Consider the following 25,497-nt stretch of genomic DNA (forward strand, 5'->3'; position numbering starts at 1 on the left):
ATTACTGCGTAGCACCCTGAACTTACGTTTCGGAATTGAACTTTGAAACTTAATGTGCGCTTAAGGATAATTTGCTGGTCGTCTTAAGATGAGCCTTCTTCACCACCGTGTCTGACCACTTCAACCACAAATCTCTACATGCATTACGAATTACGTTGAATTTTGAATCATATTTACATCAGACTATAATTAATTAATCTCATGCTCGAAATGGTTATATATATATATATATATGTTGGGATCCGTTTCATGTTGATTAACTTTTCGTTTAGTGCATGTGTCACCCCCATTTAATATTTTTCAGTTTCACTCATCATTATATTATAATATAATTTCTCGACTATTCTGCTTTATTCTCTCCCTTTGAATACGTAATTAGTTTATTTCGCTTAACATGTGAAATTCACCCCCATTCTTTCATTGTTTATTGGCAATTTATACCAGATCATTTCTCAGTTTTTTTTGTGGGATCACATATATGCAGCGCAAGATGCTTCATTTCATTCATAGGTGAAATTTCCAGCTGCTTTTAAAAAATTCAGTAGTTGAATAAATTTGAATTAGATTTGCGTGTATGCTGATGAGAGATATATGTAATTTATTGGAAATGGGCTAGGAAGATGGCAAGTTATTCATATACAGACAACTATATATATTCACAATATGTGTGTGTGTGTGTGTACGCAGTTAAGATCAAAGTTCAATTCATAATGAAATTTCGTTGATTAATTTACTTAATTAAATAAAAAATATTTATAATTAAAGTTATCAATTTGGGCACGGCAAGAAAACTTATCTTTCGCACTACATATCAGAAGAGGATTTACATGCATTTTCTCTAATAAATTAAGAGATGTTGCTGGCCTATCTCGTAGTATTGTTTTGGGGAAAAAATTGCTTTTTTGGTGAATAAAAAAATGATTTTTTCAGCCCTGACGTATGGATCAGGGGAGCAATTTACATGCTCATCACAATAATGAGCAAGTAGTGTTCATCACAATTTAGACCATCCAGATCAATTTTAGATGATTCAAATTGAATTTAAATTTTTTTATATATTTTAATCAACTTTTTGTTTTAATAGATACAGAATTTAAAATAATATAATATCATCTAACATATCTTTACAAAATAAATTTATCATTGAAAACATTATATATTAAAAATTTTAAATGTGAACCATCAATATTAGATTTTGAATGGTTTAGATTGTATTATAGTGTTGAGCACATAGTGCTCATAGTTATGATGAGCACTGAATGAAGAATACACATGAATCATATGTAAAAAACCTACGTTAGTAATATTCTACCCTAATTAAGTCTCTAATCAAACTGCTTATGTTTTGGTCTGTTAATACAATGAATTGAATTATATTCCCTTTCGTCTCTCTCTAATCCTTTTAAGAATATTTTACCAACCTCTAAACTTTTCTTTCCATTCTGATTAGGTTGGCCCTTCCATTCTTCATATATTCATTCATGTTTGTTAAAATAATTGACTTCTTGCTTCCTTCTTCCTTTTTTTTTTTTTGGGTTCTATTTTGTCTTCCTTCTCCACTGCTTTCATGATCTCCCATGAACATGGAATTGACCTGATTAGTTTTTTTCCGTTTAATGTGAAATTGAACTTCAATCTTCGACTCTTTTTGTTAGGTATTCAATTCTAAATTCTTTATTACATTTTTTTCCCTTCGTGCAGAATTATGCCGTGCAAGATGCTTCGTTGCATTTGAGGTGAAATTTAAACTGTTTTTCTTTTTAATTCAACTTGAACCTTGCTCAGACTTTGCTCACATTTTATTGGTGAGTTGTTTACAATTTTTTTTCCTAGGCATATATATCATAGGAAGTAATCATGTTGAAAGCATTCAATATGGGCACCTTTTTCCATAAAAATTTAAACATTGACTCATCATATTGTGAGAATTAGTTTCTTCTATTAGACCCAATCTCTGTTAATCCTAGTAATTTATTCAATGGTAAAGTAAACTTGAATTGATGTATTAGTAATTTATTAGTAGCCTCCTGAACATTTCCCAACTATTGAGGGAGCTTGTTTTAAAAAAAATTCATAAACACGTGAAATAGGTATATAAGACTAACATTAATTTTTCATTTAGGTCCCACATAAAGAATCAGATGAATATATTTTAAAATTGGAGTATATAATTTTGTTTTTTGAATCAAACTTCATACTTTCCAAGCATTGAATTAATGTGATGTGACGTAATGCTGATATGGTAACGAAATATTAATTACCTGCTGTTACAATTACTTGCAAATAACAAAGAAAGTGGTCAAAATTAGGTTTTCCTGATATGAAACATATTCTCAATTAAACCCATTCTTCTTCCATGAAAGACTTTGCTGAACGTAACTTTGAACCAAATACGTATGTTAGTAACGTCATAAATAGGCAATAGTGCAGTAATAATCTGATTATAATAATAAATTCAGGCTATTATATTTATATTGTCCATTTATAAACTCTCTTCTCAACCTTGGATCGGAGAACATTGAGAGGCCTCATTTCATGTGAAGTAGTCCAATATTGACTTCCCACGCTTAACTAAATTTCTAGGAACGTCATAATTCTTCATCATATATTTTCATGTATGAAAAAGGACTAATGTTTTCACAAGAAGGGTTAATTATTAGATAAATGGAGCTTAATATGAACAGCTCGATCCATGTCTGAATAAAACTAATCCAAAGGTTTGAACATTGAACATAGACGATTCAGATTGGTTAAAGCTTGATCGTGTGGGTCCCAATTCTTGTTCAACATATAAAATCTTCATCATCATACAAGGAAGTGTAATTTATGGGTGTTTTCTTTTTTTTTTCCCCCCCTTATCTTTATTTTTTCCTCTTATATATATATATATATATATATTCAAGTTAATTAAACGTAAAATTTAATTAATATACTAGTTAGTTGGATCTAATCAACCTACACTTTTCTTAACTCTTCTTTTATTAGACGCTGTTACATATAATTGAGATTATTTGCCTTCAGATAATTTTTTTCTTTAAAATTTTTTGCCAGGACTTTGCCAGAACATAATACTTAAAAACGCATGACCTTAATTAACTTCTGTTGAAATTCGAGGTATCTTCATTTTTTTTAAATATTTTTTTTTAAGAATTTAGGTGTAATCTTGGTTGTTGCCAAAGATCAACTAAATTTCATACAAATGCATAGCGTACAGTACACTCCAATTTTCAATCAACAAAAAAAAAAAATTAAATCAAGGCCAACTTAAATCTTGGATCATGAAATATGTTTGCAAAGGGAAAATGACACATAGGTCCAAGTTGAGATACAGAATGGCACTTTGAAGCATTGGAATTTTAAAATAACGCATTTTGGATTTAATAAGGCAAACGCAAAAATTTTCCCTTTCTCTCCGCGAAATTAGTGAAACAAGGAAAACCCAACAAATTAAATCAGCTATATTAATAACGGATTAGATTATCTTTTGACAAAAAAACGATTAGTGGTTTTAATTTTACCAGCCTGGGGAATTAATCTACATTTGTGGCTTACTATTGTCATGCGTATTTTAACAAATAAGCATTCTTGTTTTGATAATTTAGGATTTGAAGGTTAGGGTCATATCATGCCAATTGTTTACAATAATTGATCCCCTGAATTTTACCAAAATTTAAAATTTGTCACAATTTCCACCCTCTTTATATCCTATTATACGTTAATTGGAACCAATATAAGTCATTTCATAACATTTCCGGATGAAAAATTTTGAATTTCAGAATTTTATCATTCATCCTGTCTGTATACTGTTCATCTAAAAATGGGCCAACTTTAAAATTTATAACTAAATCTAAAAAAATCAAAACGATGTGGTTTCAATTTTTATGACAAGTTGCTAAGTTCTATGATGGAGGAAAAATAATCATTAGGTCTAGTTCCATCCAAAATAATTCTAGAAAATTCGTCAAAGTATAATATTTATTTGGTAAATTTTCAAATTTTCAGTCTTTTTGTCCGATTTTGGAAGGGCATAACTCTTAGCATATAACTCTAAATTTAATAAATTACCACTTGTTTTAAAGCTAATATTGAGATCTTTTAGCCTGCAAAATCTCAGATTCAAAATCCAACAATTCCTTATTATTATGTGTCACAAATTGGCACTTTTTAGAAATTTCTATCCCCTAATTACCACTTTCTTAATTTATTTCCTCTTTTTCCTTCATCCACATTCTTTCTACAATACATCAATCATAATTCCAATTCCAACATTGGAATATGGAATACCAATATAATTTACATCAAAATATCATCCATAACTTATCATAAAGTCAACATAAAGTTTAGTACACTTGATAAAGTTCTTAACATAGCATAATATTCATAAAGCCATTTCAGTCCAAGGCCAATTCTTTTTCTTGCTCCATGCTTGGTCCCCTTCCTAATTAGTGCATAAAATGACATAGGAGTAGTGAGATTTCAAAGAAATCTAGTAGCATATGAATTATAATTGTCATGTAAATCAATGCAAGTTCAATTGTGATATGTCATGCAATTCAAACCATTTTCAACTCATAAGAATTCATACCAATAATCATGCAAGAAGAGGAACATTATAGTATCCACATTGATATATCACAAAGCATTTGGCCAAAGCATAACTAATGTCAATCAAACAATCAAAATCACCACACAGTTCCTCCAATCCAAGCAAATAACAAATCACAACAAACAAGCAAGATAAATAATCAAATTATAACTCAAAGCTACCTTTTTAAAAGCTTGTCCAAATGATTACTCCAAAGAGCAATGCTTCTCCTTAATTCCTCCTCTCAATGCCTATTAAACCAAGCATAAACATAGGCCATATTAATCACAAAACAACTTGGTTCCAACACTTTAACATTAACTTAATTAACAATTTCCCCCCTTTTCTTTGATTTTAACAAAATGATTCTTACTTTAGAATCAATCATCTCATGACTCAATCCTACACAATTTTTTATGAGAAATCCAATGGTGTAATCATATTTTTGAAATTCACACTCCTTCCCCATGATCTTCACTTGGCCGAATAGGGAGTTATATGTTTCTGAAATTTTTATTTTTGATTCTAATGATTTTGAACACTTTCCAACAACATATCTCTACACAAAAATGGTTTAAAGCCATTGGAATAATCAAATAAATGAAAAACAAACTCCTTCCCTATGAACAGTGCTGGCCGAAATGAAGAACCAAAACCCTAACTTGGTTTTCTTCCAAAAATAAATCCATACACCACTTAATCTTCTTTATTCCACTTGATTATTAAGGTTTCTATCCTTCCCTAAGCATCACACATCCCAACCAAATTTTTAACATTTTTTCAACATTTTCCAAGGAAAAATCCTAATCCAACAATATAATACTTAGGGATAATGATGCTTAGACATACCTTAATGTTTTCTTAGTGTGTGTTGGATGATTTCTTGCCTAAAACACCTCAAAAATTTTGAGCAAAGGGGCTGGATGAACAGTGGTAGAGTCTCCCCTTATTTTTTCTAATTTTCCAACATTTTCTTACTATTTTCTAGGGGTATTTATAGAAAAATTGGTCTGCCATTTTCCCCCCCAATTGGCTGAAATTTGGGACACCTTAAGGGTTAGGTGGCAGTCATCAAGTGTTCAAATATTCAGATCACTCCATGTGGTCATAATCTAGATTTTTCCACACAATTATCCCCTAATTTTGCATTTTTCTTTAATTAATTGAAGCCTCCAGATTCTGCACAAAATTGGGCCCTTATTGGGCTCAATGTGAGCCTCAAAAATGGTTTGGACTGGTTAAAAAGATGGTCCACAAACCAAATCACTATCTCAAACCAATTTGAAACTTTATCGGTTACTATTCACTAGTAACCTTTCATAATTTTTTCAGACCTCCAAAATTTATTTCTCTTCATAATAATTCACCTTTTAATATGGGACCATGATCTAAAAATTTTCATAATTTTTTGCCACCTCTAGATATTTATTTTGAATTTTCTCCAATTAGGCCTCTATGGTTAGTTTTGGGAGAAAATAAATTTTCTAAAATTAATTTCTGAACTTACAAGACCTAAAAATAATTTTATAAATTCAAATAAATATTTGGATATTTTTCATTAATCTGCCAAATTTATTGAGGCCTCCAACTAATTAAAATAACTATTTTATTTGATTTTCTAATATTTTTTTGAAAAATCTCTGTTTACGGAAAATTCCGTAATAAATCATTTTCACCGAAATTTCATCTTTTGGACCTCAACCAAGTTTCCAAAACCTCCACTCGACACTTTATTCATTTTTTTTTGGGGAATTTTTTGGAATTTTTTCTGTTTTGCCCTTCCTAGACCGATAATTATGGAAATGCCAACCCGGACCTTGTCTGGGTTTCACATCAAAAGTTATTTCATCTTCTCATCTAGTTCTTACGTTGACCCCCATCTTAATTTTTAATCCCTTATAGCTAGGTGAAAATTTTTGGGATGTGACAAAATTACGCAGCACATTCATTAATTTTGATAATATAATAACAATGGTTAATTGCTTCTAAGAGTACATGTCAAGAGTGAAGACATGCACGAAGGTGAAACTTCTCAGACACTTGACTTTGTATATTATTTATGGGAAGCAACAAGAACAACAAATCATTTCTAGACGCGAAACAAAACAAAAAAAAAATAGTTGAATAATATTTTTCATAGTATTCTTATCCTTGCTAGCTATATAATTATGATAGAACAGCGCTATAATATTTTGCTTACTTTATTCTTTTGTCAAGAACGGCATGATCATCTGCATGAAAATAAAAACCAGAACGAGATTGAAGGCAGAAATTAATACAAAAATGATGAATAACAACATTGTTACAAGACATGGCTAATTTACAAAATAAAAGGTAATTAGTATACATACGAGAAAGGTTTTGTCTCAGCTTACATAAAAATACTTATGAGTATTTAAGATAAGTAGATATAAACAAGATTTAATTAGGATCTCTTTGCACTTTGGAGTAAGGTTAATTACAAGAAGGATGAGAATCTGAAAAAGCCGTTTATATAGGCACTTAAATACTACAAAATTCTTTAATAATATAGCAAATATGTGAAACTTAATTCATTTATTACAACGCAAACTGTGTGTGTGTCAAGGACCTATTCATCTTCATATGTCATGTTCAAATTAAATTAAAATCTAATAATAAGAATCAAATTCAGCCTTCATGGCAAGCTCATCATGAAGATTTGATTTGGAGGTCTTGAATTTGAAACCAAGAATTTGATCCAAAAAATTAAATTAACGCATAACTCATCAGTTTTCCTAATGGAAAGAATTATTTATATGAATAAAGAAAGGAATAAATGTATATGAACCTGAAAATAAAGTGAAGAGGGTCATGGTGTTCGACCAGTGGGGGACCTGGCATCTTGACCATTATGGATTGAAGTGCCATCCCCTATATTGGAGCCCTGGATCTGAGTGCCAGATGCTGTAGGGTTTCCTTGATTTTCATGATTTGGGCTAAAGATACCCTGATTATGAGGAACTGATGTGCCATTTCTTATATTATCGGAGCCCTGTGGTTGAGAGCTCATATTGCTCCTTCCTTCACAAAGCTAAGCTTCTCGTTCTTCAAAAGATTGCTTATAATTTGATGAATAGATAGCTACGGTCTGCTGTGAAACCTATGAATCAGATACCTGTATTTATATGCATATGTGGCGAGTCAAGCCAGGTGTCGATGTTCGTCGATGAAAAGTGTGGAAAAATTAAAGGAAATGAGTATGTATAATGAGTTAGTTAATAAGCAAGTGATTGTTGAGGAAGTCTACGTTTCAATTGCTACTGCCTACCACTTTGAACTTAGGAGGTTAATTTGAAAAACAAATTAGGTAATTAATACTATCTTTGATGCTTAATATAAGAGCTAGTTGGAGATTTAATTTAGTTTTAAATATAAGATCTTAATCAATTTTGCCTCTAATATTTATTTATTTTACTTTCAAGTAATTCTTGTGATGATTGCACATGTTAAGGAGTCCCTAATAAAAAGTAGTTTCAATGTACATAATTAATAGGGATATTTTAAGGAAGACAAGATAATTTTATTACTTGTAACATTTCTGGTTTAGTGCATGCGGCAATCCAACAAACGACATTTTTCAGTTGGACTCATTAATTTTTGTTCATATTTTAACAAAATTGATTTCTTTCTTCCGTTTTAATTTTGCCTCTTTATTGATCTCTCGCATGAACACCGAACAAGTTTCTTTATTTAAACGTGAAATTCTAGCTTAACCTACGACTCTTTTATTGGCAATGTACACCAAATTTCTCTCAAATTTTCCTGGTAATGATTATTGAATTATATATGCCGCACAAGATGAATTCGTTGCATTTATAGGTGAAATTTAACCTGTTTTTTTTTTCTTAAAAAAAATCATGTTCATGACGAATGCATAGATTATGATACTCAACTGAAACCTACAACATCATTACAAAATTAGTTTTTTCGTTTGAAAGTTGAATAAATTTGAATTAGGTTTGCTTATATACTGAAATTGGCAAGATATTCATATATAGACAACTATTCAACACTTTGCCCTAAGCTGAAATTAATTATAAAACACTTCGTCCGTGAAATATTTACAATGCACAATATATGTACACAGATCGGGCCAATTTAATTAACTATCGTGATGAAATTCCGTTGATTAATTTAGCCAATAATGTCAGTTAATCAAATTCATTAATTTGGGCTTTCGGAGTTTTTTTTTCCTTGGCTAAAGGATGGATATCCTCTTATTGGAAGTAATTCTATTTGAGGCACTGTTAGTCACTAAATGTAAGTACTTGTCTCAGGAAAAATTTAAACCTTGATTCGTGACATTGTGAGGAGTTTTGGTTTTCTGATTTTAATTTTCTTTCCAGAATGGGCCTTTTCTTCTTTCGAGTGATTCACGTTAAAAAAGCCTTTTGCAATGGCATTGTGGGCTCTACTTTTGGGCCAAAATTGATATCTATTGTTCCCCAGAAATCTATTTGCTTTCTCTTAGCGACTTTTCTGACCATCAGACTTTTATTGTTTCTTCCGTTCCTGGGCATTTTTGCCACTGGTCTGGGCTTATGATTCTGCGGTTTTCGGCGGAAGCCATTTATGGGTTCTGTAAAATCACTATTGGGCTCTGTTAGGTTTATGTCATATGGGATCTTTTGTTTCATATTCAAGAGATGATTAGTGCTAATTTTGAGTTGCCTTTTCTGATATCTTTATTCATTTAGCAATATGATTTATTTTAAGTGCCATTTAGTTGTTTATATACAGGAAAATTTTGATTTTGGCTACTTTAACATACCAGAAAGGTCATGAACTGAAACTAACAAAACTTGATCAACTTGACTAATAAACATATATCCCCAAGGGGAAAGAAACTTTAATTTATCTATTTCAACATTTTGCTGGAAAAAAAAAGTTCATGATGGCATTATTAAAAAATTTAAAGCTAGACAATATTGGAAAAGGCGATACATAAAGATAGATGGAATTTGGAGGCATGGTGACAAGTCTTGAGCAATCATTATCTACAAGATTTAAAGCAAGCAGCAAGCACAACAAATTAAATCAAACCTAGACCAAAACAAGTGTTATATATGCTGCTTTGTTTGTTGGCCACTTATAGCCTTCCTTGTCTCCTTCTCCCCTTCACCCTCATATATATCCCAAAAATTAAAAAGTACTCAGAAATAATTACAGATGAAGAAAAAGAAGTTGGATATATAGATAAAGAGCGGGAAGGTGTAGGTGGTGTTCATGTTGAATTGGATTGTGCCAAAATGACGTGTGTAATAATTATGGTTCAGTGAGCAAAACTCACAAGTGTTAAAGCTGCGCATATTTGAGAAAAGTAAATCATATAATGATGTATGTTCATGGCTGAGATGAGAGAAAAAGACAAGCGAAGCTGAGGTGAAGTATCTTTTGTTGTTGGGAAGAGAAGGGAACGGAACAAGAGATGAAAGAGCATGAATCAGCGAAACTAAAGGGGAGGGATTGATTATCTCAAAAGAGCCGAAGCACACCTACAAGAAAAAAAAAGCACCAGAACAGAAGTAAATTATATAATGATGTATGTCTTGTAAAGCAAAAGTTATTAGTGTTAAAGGATGTCGTGTTTTTTCAAACCATATATAGTTATTGCAATGATGTGGCTGTGGGGCAGGTGAGATCTTTTTTTTGGTGAAACAGAGGCACGCATATTCTGATTAATTCTTGGAGCCCTTTAATGCCAGACGTTTCTTCTCTAACAACTACTGTTTTGACAAAAAGGGCTCATTAAATAAACGAAGCCTAAAAGTTGATGAATATATTATTGTTATTTGCTCCTGATCAGAAGATCATGGGGAAAAAAGAGATCACAGCAATTAAGCTTGAAGTAAACATCTCTTTTCATTATTCTATAAACTCCTTACACTAGTCTTTGCTCATGCTTGTGCTAAATGGTATGACAAGCTAACTTTCACAGTAAACTTGGAGAGACTAGTCAAGTCATGTTTACTACAAGCATTGGAGGGCTAGAATATGATTTCTCTAGAAACATGAAGCTCACACACTGGCCCTCATTTTTCTCAAGTCAGTTGGTAAAGTTCAATATACAAGGTGTACTATCCTGCAATTGATGACTGATCTTTTTTGGCCTGATAATGACTGATCAAAGTGCAAATAATTGACTGTTTCAATACATCATTTTCACCTTTTCTCAAAATTGCGTGCTTCTTACTCATATGTATGATTGCACTTGATGTAATGTGTGAACCATAAGCACCTCACTTAGGTACACATATCTAAAGCATTGTACGAATTGTAACCAAAGAAGTTGAAGCATATACAGATAGGCACCAAAATTATGTATGCATTAGAATTTGCAACTCAATCATTATTGGAACATTTTGCAGATTTAGCCTTGTTACTGCTGCAAGAGAGGCCAGAGCTAGCTTTAGCTCATGATGGAGACAATGGCACAGCTTTACATGTGTTAGCTCGAAAGCCTTCAAGTTCTGGTTGCCAGAGTCCCCCGCATCAAAAACAGATCATGAAGTCCAGTAAGTGACTACAATCAACACTATCAGGAAAACTAAACCATTTAATTATTTGGTCCATTTATGTTACTTAATGGGCAGAAGAAGCAATGGTTAATATTCCTGTTACCATCACTTCCTGCTTCAAAGATTCTCAAGATGAAAACGGTTCTGTTCTTGCTTATTCTTATTTTCATCATGGCCGGCACAGGTTGAATCTAATATTAAAAGACTAGGAATAGATTTCCAAAAACAAATTCAACTCAAAACATCAAGCTGCAATGTGGCAGCTTTTCTGTAAGGTCATCCATAGCTGTATTGCAATATCTAACTTTTCCTTCATTTTGAATGCACTTTAGGATTGAGTGTCGATACAGTTACGCCACACTTTTATGCTACGAGGTGGGAAGGAATAAACTCTGAACTGCTTGGTTGAAAACACAGCAATATTGCAAATGCTATAAATATGTTATACTTTGTAGAATTGGTTTTCTGAAAAAGATCTTTTTTTTTATTCTCTTCTTCATTACGTAATTAGACTGCTCCAGGTGCGAAGCAGGATCTGGCTATTGAGCTTGTCAGGAATATTTGGAATGAAATTCTTCTTCTAGATGAGTCAAGCATGACGAGATTCATAAGAGAACCTTCACAAGTAATATTCAATGCTGCTGAAGTTGGAATTTTTGAGTTTCTAGTAGAGCTTTTGAGCACCTACCCTGATTTGATGACGGAAAAGGATAGCAGAAACCGAAGTATACTACACATTGCTGTTTTGCATCGCCATGCTAGTATCTTCAACCTCATACTTGAAACAGGCCCAGACATGAACTCCATAGTTTCTTCTGTGGATAGCACTGACAAATGCAATTTATTGCATTTTGCTGCAAAATTAGCACCGCAAACCCGACTTGGCTTGTTTTCAGGAGCAGCTTTTCAGATGATGGTTGAGCTATGATGGTTTGAGGTATCTTCCCCTTGTGGTTTGTGTATAAGTATGATTTCCTGAAGCTAAGAGGCTGCTATTTTCATAACAAATTCATGTTTTAATGTGGTAGGAAGTGAAGAAGATAATGCGACCATCATTCATGGAGATGAGAAACTCTGACGGCCTAACTCCTAGAGAATTATTCACCAAAGAACACAAAGAACTGCTAAAAGAAGCAGAGTCTTGGATGAAGGGAACTGCAAAGTCTTGCATGGTTGTTTCAACACTAATTGCTACAGGAGTATTTTCTGCTGCATTCACCATTCCTGGTGCTAACAACAATGACACAGGAGATCCTAACTATTTGGAGAAGCTACCATTTCAGATATTTGCTGTGTCAGATGCATCTGGACTTATTTCATCCTCAACCTCCATCCTAATCTTCTTGTCCATTCTCATCTCACGTTATGCAGAACAAGATTTTCTCAAGTCATTGCCATCGAGGTTAATATCTGGGCTAATAGCACTTTTCATCTCCGTCATCAGCATGATGGTAGCTTTGAGCAGTGCCTTCTTTGTAACATATTATCATGGTCTAAAGTGGGTCCCCTGGCTCATTTCAGTGCTTGCATTTGTACCAATACCTTTGTTTTTGTTCCTGCAATTCCCTCTTTGCTTAGATATACCCTATACCAAATACTTCTGCAGGTCTCTTTTCCGACCAAATAATCATATACTGTACTAGACTCTGTAATTTTGTGTATGAACAGAGTATGTTTAGTTTGGTCAAAATGTATTATATTTTATTGCAATATAATAGGATGTGCTTACGGCCAAGTTGAAGGAAAATGCAATTCTATGTTAACATATATATTTCATTGATGCTTTCCCCAATCTTGAACTTGACTAACGATTGAATTATTCTGCTGTACTATAAGGTAAAAAAAAAAAAACTCACAAAATGTGTTAAAGTAATATAAAAATAATTTATGCCTCAGCGTTAAATATAGCCCCTACAAAGCATGGTGTGACTGCAATATCATACTTCATGATAGGTGTAATTTATTTTGAAACTTTTATTATTAGTTTTTCCGTTTGGAAAATAACACAGAAAAACCTACTCAAAGCCAACCGTTTGTTATTATATATGATTAATATCCTTGAGCTACTTATATATAAAATATTAAGCGTATATCGTTTTATATTGTATATGCATATTTCATGCGCATATTATGCGTATGAGTGGCTCGCTCATAATTTAACTGCGATTATTGTGTGTGTGTAGTTGTGGCCTGAATTAATTATGATATAAATATGGGTATAAAATTGTGACTATCCCGTGATTTGGAAAAGATTAATTTAGACGCACGTGGCTGGCCGAACCATATGTGCCTTAATCAATGGTTAACAAAATTGCCGTTGAATTAACCATGGTTTTTCATAACCCTGGTGATTAACATATAATTTAGTTACGATTTTATCAATAAGTGGTGCGGTCAATAAGTATTTTGTGAAACGCGGTTCTCTTAGTTTGCAAAAGAAAATTGTTACATATCTATGTGTATGCTGGCTTAATTTCTAACAAAAAAAATAAGTGCGGGGATCTATATATAATTACTATTCCATTAGATCTTCAAATATTAAATCCACGATATGTCTTGCCATAGATCAAACAATTTCACAGTTTCATTAAAAGGATATATTAAAAGCTAAGCAGTACTTAACGTACAAAACAATCCCGAATTCTAAGAACCCACTCCCTCCTGTTTAAAATATAAGATAAAATTCATTCATTTATGATTATCAAAAAATAAGTTAAATTCAGTTTAAAACAATAAATATGTAATCTATGTATTTTCTTCCCCTAAATATGCCTTTATTAGTGAAGAGAATAATGACCCGTTTGGTTTACTAAATCTGAGGGAACGTAATGCAATGTAATACAATATAATGGAATGTAATGTAATGATATTTACATAAGTTTGTTTGGTATACCATTAACGAAAGATGATACATAGACATAAAAATATTTGGCTGAATTACAAACAAGATGGGAATAAATAAAAATAACATATCAAAAGACAAAATTACCATTATTTACACATATATTTCATTGTGAATTAAAATGAATCAAAAAGGAAAAAATATGGGGGTTAAAATTTAAAAAAAAACTCATTAATTACACAGATAAAAATAAATGTTATCTGATAAAAAGACTCAAGTTCCTCTAATAAAATTTAGTTTATATTTTAAATCGGAAGGAGTATATCGTTGGGCTTTTTGGGAATCCACTCTCTTGAGAGTTTTGGAATGATTATATATAATAAAATAGAAAAGATGTGTCTTAACCATATGGTATAAGAAAAGGAGGCCGGAAGGGCCCCCGTGAATATGATGTGAAATTAGCGTCCGTAATTCGTTGTCTTCTCGTCTTTTCAGTTACGTTCATGCATAAGCACAAAATATGGGATCAACATATTGTTTCGTGTCTATATTGAATGCTTTAAACATTTTGATGTCTCAAAGTAAATTACACTCAATATCCCTGCGACAATCTGCATCGAAACGAAATCGGGGATGAGCATACAATCCAATAAAGAGAAGAGAGATTGCACGCTGATATAAGTTTTGGACAAAAAATACAAGAGTTCTGCAAGCCACCTCACCACTCCCTTCCACCCAATCCCTTTCTTTCCTCCCCCTCCCCCCCGGTGGTGAACCACCGTGGATTGCCTCTTGGTTCTTGTCGCACCCACACCATGCAGCCCCGTCAGCTAACCTCCTTGATGAGATATTATTAGAGATGCCAACGTAGAAGATGAAGCCGACGACGACGATGATAAAGCAGACAGCCACGCTGATGACTGAAAATGATGAGTCATTGAAGAAGACATAACCATCTGATCGCAAAAATTCATGGGAAGCTCTGAAAACTGAGTGCCTATGAAAATCACTAGACGTCACCGGCCAAGAACCCAGGAAGGATTGTGGTGAAGGGATTTGGCATGAACAATCACCTCAGTGGACGTCGAAATGGACAAAAGGGTACTTGCAGAACCCGAACCTCTCAAATAAACCACCGCCGTCGTGGTCGCAGGTTGCCGGGTCTGACAATTTCTGGGAAACTGAGCTTAGCCTTGTTGCCTCCAAAACGCAGTGTAGCTTCGTGGTATGCCCGGGCAGCCGCCTCCGCCGTGTCACAAGTGCCAAGCCAAACTCGGTGGCTTTGTGGTATGCCCACAGCAGCCTCCGCCGTGTCGAAAGTGCCAAGCCAGACTCGGCAGCTTTGAAAGGATCTCTGATTTCAGCTACCCACCTCCCCCATGGCCTTTGTCTCACTCCACTATACTTCCTTCTTCAGAACTTCTCACATGCCCTGTCTTACATCTATATTTATCCACTGCATTTCTCATTTGCACTCTGTTTTCTCTTGTACCTTCTCCTGCAACTGTACGTATTCATTCGCGCGAGCTTATTAGCATTCTATAAAATATCCTGCGTGGTGATGAAATAATAAGACAGAATCTTGTGTGAAAGTGATAACAGGTATGTTGCATTCAATCTTTTTTCTATTGCATTGTGAATGCATTCCCAACATTCTCAACGTTCCTACCCGATGATGTTAAAGCTCATCAGGAGAGGGACGGGAAAGGGAGGGAGTGCCGAGATGGCAGTATCACGTCCTAGGTGAAAACTGCCGGGCAATAGTCAACTCAATGAAAAAGGGTATAGATATATAGTTATACATGGTATATACATTAGAAGAAAAAGAAAGAGTAACTGCGAAAGTTTATGGGCTCAATGAGAGGTGGGATCATCATGGTTTGCTGGAGAAGATCATGCGGGGGGTTGGGATTGGAGTGGCGGGAGTTATTGAAGGAGAAGTGGTGGTGAGAGGATGTGGCGTATTTGCTGGGGAAAAAGCCTTCTGCGTGGTTGGCATTTGAGTGCCACGAGAAGTTGTTGGAGGGTTAGAGCCGATCTGAGTGTTATGAGTGGCTGGCGTAAGAACCCTCTGGGTATTGATGCTTTCAGAATTCATAGTGGAGCTTGGCTTTAATCTGAGGATTATCTCTGAAACCCTTTGGATGAGATATATTAGAAATTTCAAGGAGACGACAAGAAGTGTGCGGGTTACACACGGCGAGAGAGGCAAAGTCAAATTGTGGCAATAATATTTCTTTCTTTAAGACTCTGTCGATGACGACGTAGAGAGGGGGGGGGAGCATCCATTGATTTTATGCTTTTTTTTTTTGGTAAAAATTGTAATAGGGTGCCATTTAATAGAATTAAATACAAAAAAAAATCTTTAAAATATTAAATTAATCTGAAATTCCAGGGAAGTTTATTATAAGAGATTTTATTTGTGTAGTTACCAAATTTTTTTTTTTAGGTATGCATAGACAACTTAAAGTGTAATGATAGACAGCTATCATGACAGGTGTTAACAATACATTTTCTCAGCAAATTACAAAAATATAATGCATGAATTGTCAATATTAACCACGATAGTTATTGATCATTACACCTTAACTTATTAACAATTGTACTTTTAGTTGTTAATGCAACTTTAAAAGAAAAAAGATAAGGACAATTTGGTAATTAGACAAATGGAATATCTTGCAATGAAGTTTCTTGAGACTTCAGATTAATTTGATGATTTCAAAAAGCTTTTTGTATTTAATTCTTTTAGATGAGATCTTATTACAATTTTTTCTATTTTCTTTTGTTTCGAAAATAATAATGATACTACTGAGTTTTCTCACTCTTCTAACTCACTTATATATTTTTTTTTTCCTGTTTTGAGAATAATGGGTTTCCTCTCTTTTCAACTCACTTGTGTATATATCATCTCTCTTGTCTTTTCGGCCTCGGCCATTCCCTTACAAAATCAACTAAAACCAATAAAATAAACACGTCCGATCCATACACCCAGCAAGAGGAGAGAGAGGAGATGGAGAGAGAAAAATCTGAAAGAAAGGAAAATGATCACCCCTACCTTGATCACTTGTGTTTGGTATTTAAAATATATATATATGCAAAAATTAAAGATCAATTTATTTTTTTTGCTAAAACCAGTGAATTGAGCGTCCAATCTTCCATCAAGCTTTGTTCACACATATTTATCCCTTTGATCCGCATCTTCGTGCGTCATGTACGATACACTAACGCATCAGGTTAATGCTGGTTATTCCGGTCATCTTAAAGTGCATTTGTGCAAAAGTGACAAAAAATTCACTTATATGTCACTATAAACAAACAGTCCATTGACAATATTTTTAATTAAAAAGCATTTTTTTATAATATTCTTAACGGAGTTAAAAGTTTGGACTTAAACATATCTTTTCAAAAGAGGTCTGTGTAATTAAAACAAATGTAAAGAAGGTTAGAGTGTTTTATCCTAATTTGATTTTTTGCTAGCTAGTTATATAATGATATAATCACTTGATAAAAATACAATTTGATTTTGCAAAATGAGCAAATTAAAAAATTATTAGAAGTACTTTAAAATATAGGGTCTGTTTAGATTAGCGATAGAAAAATAATTTATTTTCAATATAATTTTAGAAAATGCACATTAGGTAAAAATGACATTGAGTGATATGATTTATGTTTGGATTGATTTTTGTAAAAATTAATTTATAAAATAAAAAATTATTTGGATTATGATTGAATAAGTAAGTTTAGTTTGTAGAATGACCAAAATAAATATGAATTTTATTAAATAATAAAAATAATTAAAAATATAAATTTACAAAATATAATAATTTTAAATTATTATAGTAAGAAAAAGTTATATTTAATGAGTAAAATATAGTTAAATTAAAAATCATAGTAATGTGGAAATTTCTAAAGAGAGAAGCACAAGAACAACATAAACATAAAGGGCAAAAATATTTTTAATTCCAAAAAACTACTTTTGCATAAATTATAAGTAAGGTTTAGGTACTTTTACAATCATGCTTAAAAAACAGCTTCTAATGTATAAGTCATATTAGTAAAACATTGTGACCAATAGCTCTCGAGTTTTATGGTGACTCTCTAAAACGCCTTACCAAACAAGTCAGCCAGAACATTACAATGCACTCTCTCTCGCTCTCTCTCTCTGTGCGCGCGCGCGCGCGCGTGCGAGCATGCATGAAGCCGTGTAAGCTTGAAGGGTATCTGTCGTTTACGACGTGGAGAGAGAGAGAGAGAGAGAGAGAGAGAGAGAGAGAGCAAATCTGAAAGGAAAAGCAAGGGCACGCTGATGACAGAGAGAGGGGGGAGAGAGAGAGAATCTATTAATTTCATTGTCTGCCACCAGTGGCCACGTATTCCTGACTTGTTTTGGATGCAACAGGAGTCCAATTGTGGGACAACCTTTGAGATTGGCCCTGCGGGTGGGATTTGCAAGTACTATTCCCTTGTCCTCTTTTTTCAACTCACGTGTGCATACGCCTTTTGGTCTTCGGCCTCGACCATTGCCTTAGAAAATCAACCGAACCCATCAAATCAAAACCAATAAAAGAAACAAATCCGATCCATTCACCTAGCAAAAGGGGAGATGAGACAGAGACAGAGAGAGAGAGAGAGAGAGCTCTGAAAGAAAGGGATCGGCTGAGCATTCACAACTTGTTCTTCTAATTTACAACCTTCAACTGAACAAATCAAAGATGTTTGGTCCGCATCTTCATGCGTCATGTACAATACAACAACGCATCAAGTTTATGTTGGTTATTACGGTCAGCTTAAAGTGACAAAAATCTCACTAACATATGGATAATAACATGCCCATATGTATGTGTGTGTGAGAAAATGAATGAACATTGAAGTACATAGGGTTAAGGTGCATCCCCGAAGTATTTTTTCAAGCGCATTCAGCACCCCAAAATATTTTTTAGCTACACCTAGTATCCTAAAGTATTTATTTTGTCTTGGTGTTGGATGTACTAAAAAAATATTTTTGAATGTTGGACACATCTAAAAAAATACTTTGAGATACAAGATATAACAAAAAAATATTTCAAAGTGTTAGACGTATTTAAAAAAATATTTCAAGGTGTTGGATGCACGATAAAATATTTTCAGGTGCTGGATGCATTTAAAAAAAAACTTAGAAATACTAGCTGTGCTTTAATCTAAGTATTTATAGAAATTTATTTTCTAATGCGTTTTTTAACACACAAAAAAAACCAAATATATATGGTTTCCTAAATCCTATCTGCCTAACTTTTTTCCTTATGGGACAATGAGAGTTTATAAAACGAAAATGTTATCCATTTTTAAATGAAATATTGAATGGATAAATATTACAATTTTTCTCCTCCCACCAGACCCACCTTCCACGGACACGCATATTTTTGTGCAGGACTTAAAAGTCTATGGAGGCTGGCAGTCGTTGTGAGCTCACTGAGGGTCGGCTGTCGCTTAGTAGAATATTTGGAAATTAAGGTGGGTGGGGCCCAAACGACAAAAACAAGGGAGACCGCACGTAAAGGCATGCTGTTTCCTTTTGAGACAATTTTTTAGCCGCTCACCCACTCCTCACCCTCACGCCCTTTTGTTTAATATTACAATTATTTATTGTTTTAAATTTTAATCAAAAAGTGATATTGCTATTTCTCTAGCATTGCTAAAAGAAGCACAGTCTTAGATGAAGGGAATTGCGAAGTCCTGCATGGTTATTTCAACTTTCAACAATGATTGTTACAGAAGTATTTTCGTTGCATTTACCATTCCCAGTGCTAACATAGTAACAACAACGATACACGAGATCCTAACTATTTGGAGAAAAGATATTCGCTGTGTCAGATGCATCTGTGTTTATTTCATCCTAATCTTCTTATCCATCCTTATCTCACTTTATGCAGAACAAGATTTTCTCAAGTCATTGCCATTGAAGTTGATATCTGGGCTAATAGTACTGTCTATCTCCGTCATCAGCATGATGATAGCTTTTAGCAGTGCCTTCTTTGTAACATATTATCATGCTCTAAAGTGAGTCCCTTGGCTCATTTCAGTACTTGCATTTGTATCAATACCTTTGTTTTTGTCCCTGCAATTCCCTCTTTGCTTAAATATGCCAAATACTTCTGCAGGTCTCTTTTCCGACCAAATAATCATATACTTTACTAGACTCTCTAATTCTGTGTATGAATATAGTATGTTTAGTTTGGTCAAAATGTATCGTATTTTATTGCAATATATGGTCTCATGGCCAAGTAGAAAGAAAACGCAATTCCATGTTAAGATATATATTTCATTGATCTTTTTTCCCCAATCTTGAATTTGATTAACGATTGAATTATTCTGTTGTACTATAAGCTAAAGTTTTTATTAAATTTAGACTAACTAATAGTATAAGGAAAAAAAACTCACACAAGCTGCATGTTAAAGTAATATACAAAAAATGTATGCCGCAGCGTTAAATATAGCCGCTACAAAGCATATTTTAACTGCCACATCATACTTCATGATGGGCGTAATTTATTTTAACACTTTTATTATCGTTTTTTTTCCCTTTTGACTAGTCCAAAATAACACAAAAAAAACTTACTCAAAATTAAAGTCAACAGTTTGTTATTATGATTAATATGCTTAAGCTACTTATATATAAAATATAACATATATATATTAAGCGCAGATCGTTTTATATATTATTAATTTCATGCTTCTGTTTGTTGTGTGTGTGTGTGTGCATGTTTCGTGAGCAAATCATAAAATTATACGTGATCAAAAATTATGGTTGAACCATAATTTAACCACGGTTTTAAATATGCATATGGCTGGCTCGCTCATAATTTAGCTGAGATTATTGTGAGAGCTTGAATATCAAACCAAAATAAGAGAGAGACAAAAGTGTTGGTGGCAACACCTAAATTCTCCAAAAGTCCAGCAAATCTTCTAGCTCCTCTGTAATACTATGCAAATCCTATTGACGGTAACATCTACAGAGAAATGATAAATCCAAGTTGTCCTATAGATATTGTCTTTAAAAGTTATTTTGCAACTACCAGCAAAGCAAAAAATGACACTCTTCAGGATTAAACGAATTTTTTCTATAAGAACAGGTTGTGTAGAACAGTTAAAGATAAAAGAACTTAGTAAGGCAGAGTGCTAGGGGAGAGAAGAGAGTTGCCAGAAAGTACAGAGCACGGCAGTACCCTTTGAGCTTTTGTCTCATGCCCTTTTTACAGGTTGCAAATCTCAATATTATTGGGCACATTTAAACGCACTTAATGACAGTTACTTCATATTAAATGAGCAGTTTCAAGTAGTATAATTGACTTGTTTAATGACTATTTAAGATGAATAAAATCTTTAGTTACACATATTAAAGAGACATAATTGTAATTAAAATTTAGGTAGATATTTCCAATAAAGTGCCTAGTACTGTATTTGACTTGTGTATAAGGGTTGAGGCAAAATTGCCGGATTTGTCTCCGGTGGCTTGTTGTACATGCGAGCTCATTTCTCCTCTTGGTTCATTTAGTAATCCAAGATCACTTATTACCTGGATTACTACAATCCCAAGCAATGTGAGACTCCTCTTTTGACACACCTACACACATTATTTACAATAAAAAGGGCCCCAGTTAATATGATGTGAAAGCGTCCGTCCGTAATTTGCTATCTTCTCATATTTAGTTGCTTAGTTCATAAACACGAATTATAGGATCAGTGCATCGCTTCGTGTATATGTTAACCGCTTCAAATTTTGTGATGCCTCAAGGTAACTTACACTTAATCAAACAATTATATTTAAGTATTATGAATCCAAAAAATACTTGTTCCAAAGAACTATAGCTCTAAATATTAGTTATTCTTCACCGACAACAAACCAAGATACATTATAAACTCCATATTGTAAGATGTAAATACTTTACGATTTAAGGTTTCATTTATTTTTGTCATTAAAGCTTTAATTTGACTGATTCATAGTTTTTAAATATTTTAAAGACTTTGTAAAAATATTGAAGTTTCGGACGAGAAGTAAAAGAGTTCTTCTTAGCTATTTTGACGGGCGTTGGGATTGGAGTGGGAGTTCTTGGAGAAGTGGTGGTGTGAGGATGCGGCGTATGTACCGGGGAAAAAGCCTTCTGCGTGGTTGGCATTTGAGTGCCATTAGCAGTTCTTGGAGAGTTAGAGCCGAGCTGAGTCTGAGCGGGCGGCGTAAGAACCTTCTGGGTGTTGATGCTTTTAGAATTCATAGTGGAGCTTGGCTTTAATCTGAGGATCTCTGAGATATAGGGAAATAACCTTGTTCAAGTAGATGACGGGTTGCTTTGAACCTTGTTGCAGTAGGGTAGAGGTATTTATAAAGAGGCACTCTGATATTCGACACAAGCTAATTGAGGAATGACGAGTGGGAGCAAATGTTGGGCCCAGGGAGAGAGGCAAAGTCAGATTGTTGAAGCATGATTGCTTGGACATGGGTTCAACTGCTTGTGACCAAAAGATTGTAGCAAATTGAGTCCTCGGTGTCGTTTATTGGCGCCTCCGTGTAATAGAGAGAGAGAGAGAGAGATCTGAACGAAAAGGCAAGGGCATGCTGATGACGACGGAGAGGATTTGAGAGAGGGGGGGAGAGCAGACACTGATTTTATTGTCTGCAAATGTATTTCTAGTTTTGCATCTGTCCCGTAGAAATGTGACCATTTGAGAGAGTGGCCCTACTTTAGTAGATCATCACATTAACAAGTGTTCCCTTCCTCTCTTTTCAACTCATTTATATATAATCTTTTTCGTTTTTGAGAATGGCCCTACTTAGCAGGTCATATTATAAAGTATTCCATTTTTGTCTCTTTTCAACCCACTTATATATAATTCTTTTTTATTTGAGAATTAATAGCCCTACTTTAGCGGGGCACATTAACGAGTGCTCCCTTCCTCTCTTTTGAATTTATTTATATATAATCTTTTTGGTTTTGAGAATTAATGGCCCTACCTAGCAGATCATATTATAAAGCATTCCCTTTCTTCTCTTTAATTTTCCACTCGCTTATATGTAATCTTTAGTTTTGAGAATTAATGGCCCTACTCAGCAGGTCATCATACTATAAAGCATTCCCTTCCTCTCTTTTCAACTCACTTATATTTAATCTTTTATTTTGAGAATTAATGGCCTTACTTAATTAGCAGGTCATCATATATTATAAAGTATTCCCTTCCTCTCTTTTCAACTCATTTATATATAATCTTTTTTTGTTGAGAATCTTTGGCCCTACTTAGGAGGTAATATCATAAAGTATTCTCATTTATATTTTCAGCTCACACTAATATATAATCGTTTCTGTTTTGAGAATTAATAGCCCTACTATGCAGATCATATTATAAAGCATTCCCTTTCCTCTCTTTTCACATCACTTGTATACAATCTTTATGTTTTCACGATTAGTGGCCCTGCTTAGCGGGTCATATCATAAAGTATTCCCTTCCTCCCTTTTCAGCTGACACTTATATGTAACCATTTATGTTTTGACGATTAATGGCCCTACTATGCAGATCATAATATAAAGCATTCCCTTTCCTCTCTTTTCACCTCACTTGTATATAATCTTTATGTTTTCAAGATTAGTGCCCCTACTCAGCAGGTCATCACAGAATTCCCTTTCCTCTCTTTTCAACTCACTTATATTTAATCTTTTATTTTGAGAATTAATGGCCTTACTTAATTAGCAGGTCATCATATATTATAAAGTATTCCCTTCCTCTCTTCTCAACTCAATTATATATATAATCTTTTGTTTTGAGAATTAATGGCCCTACTTAGCAGGTTATACGTATAAATGACCGTACGGAGCAGATCATTTTTTTAACTCATCTATATCTAACCCTTTTTGTCTCTACGTTGGATCCGGAGAGGAACCAACAATTACACGAAAGCGAAAGCGCTCGAGAGGAGATTGATAACGCAGTGTTCTTGATATCACAACCACGCGCACGCGTATATATGTTCAGCTCCATGGCGGCTGGCAATGGTTGTGAGTTGTGACTGAGGGTCGCATTGTAGAGTATCAAGAAATTAAGGTGGGCCCCACTGGACACGTGCAAAGATTTGCAAACGACAAAACAAATATTCCTCCGATCCTTAATATAAGACCTATTTAACTAATTTGATCGGATTAAGGAAGTTAGGTAAGTTAGTTAATTATAAGAACTATGACTATAGGGGTAATTTAGAAAAAATTGATAAATATGAGAAATAGGTCTTATATTTAGGATTAAAATTAACTCAACAATTAGGTCCTATATTAAGGACCGGAGGAGTAATATAGCAACAGCATATGCTTCCCTTGTAGCCCCCACTCACCCCTCACCTTGTACCCTTTTTGTTTTATTTGTATTATTACAATTATTTATTTTTTTTCCATTTTTAATTAAAAGTTAATATTGCTATTGACTCATACTCGACCATATGTTAGACTTCCTTTTGCTCTTCTTATTTCACTTAAGACTACCTATGACAGAGCAGATCTTCACAATTCTTCTTCTGCCTTTTCAATTCTATGAGAAGCATTTTGAAGTTCAGAACAACAACATCAACCCTCATGTATTGATTCATGCCAATCTCTTGGGCTTTCAGGTTATTATTTGATCTCATTGCTCTAGTATCTTCTAATCTTCTTCATAATTCTTTTCTGTGTTCATGTATATAATTTTCCTAATTAGTCAACATCACCTTTTTCCATTGTTTCAAGGATCTCTTTCTTTAGGTCTGCTTGTCAATTGCTTTCACAGAGGCAAATTTGCTGGAGAAACAATAAACCAAATTGCAATTCAAGTCTTGAGGTAAAGGAAAGTTCTTGCATGCGGAAAATTCTTGGCATATTGTAGGAGGAAGAAGACAATCTGTGCAGCATACATTGAAATAGGACTCCCCCCCGTGGGGGGATGCTCAAGAAGTTGTCCGGTATATATTTTTGAATTCATGATATTTTGCTTTCTTCAGTACTGTGCTTTTGGCAAAAGAATTGTCAATTTCATTGTTAAAAAGTAATTCCAATTGTTTCTCTGTTCACATACTTCATGGTCCAAATCACTATCAGAATATCTAAACGACAAGTAACAATACTAGAAGGAGAATGATTGATTATGTGTATAAAAGCGCTTAAGTCTGCAGCTGCATCTGATGCAAATTCAACAACTAGTTCAGAATCATATCAGCAGCCTTAAAGGGCTGTTTCAGCTCAGTTTAGGACGCCTTCCCTTCATCTATTGTCAGATACAGGTAATCCCTCTATCCCATATATCCCAATTTCTTCATGGATCAAGCTCTACTTTGCTTTCCAGAACCTACAAGTTACAGCTATATAAGTGCCCTTGACAGTTGACACTAAACACAGCCATATGAATGTATTAGTTGATATGACATCAAAATGTGGGTCTGCAAAGACAACAAGATCGGAATCTGTTAAGGGTCCTATGTTCTAATTTGAGATGACACTTGGCTCATACATCTAACTTTTCATAGTTCTCTTGAGAGGCTTATA

General features: G+C 33.8%; 1 pseudogene; it reads left to right on the forward strand.

The window, feature by feature from the left end:
- The first annotated feature begins 11,102 nt into the window (after positions 1-11,102).
- LOC114739955 (ankyrin repeat-containing protein ITN1-like) lies at positions 11,103-12,871 on the forward strand (annotated as a pseudogene).
- Positions 12,872-25,497: the final 12,626 nt, after the last annotated feature.

The sequence above is a fragment of the Neltuma alba genome, unplaced genomic scaffold (genome assembly GCF_004799145.2).
Source record: "Neltuma alba isolate B1F8T4 unplaced genomic scaffold, ASM479914v2 tig00002991_pilon, whole genome shotgun sequence".
In the NCBI taxonomy this organism is placed as follows: domain Eukaryota; kingdom Viridiplantae; phylum Streptophyta; class Magnoliopsida; order Fabales; family Fabaceae; genus Neltuma; species Neltuma alba.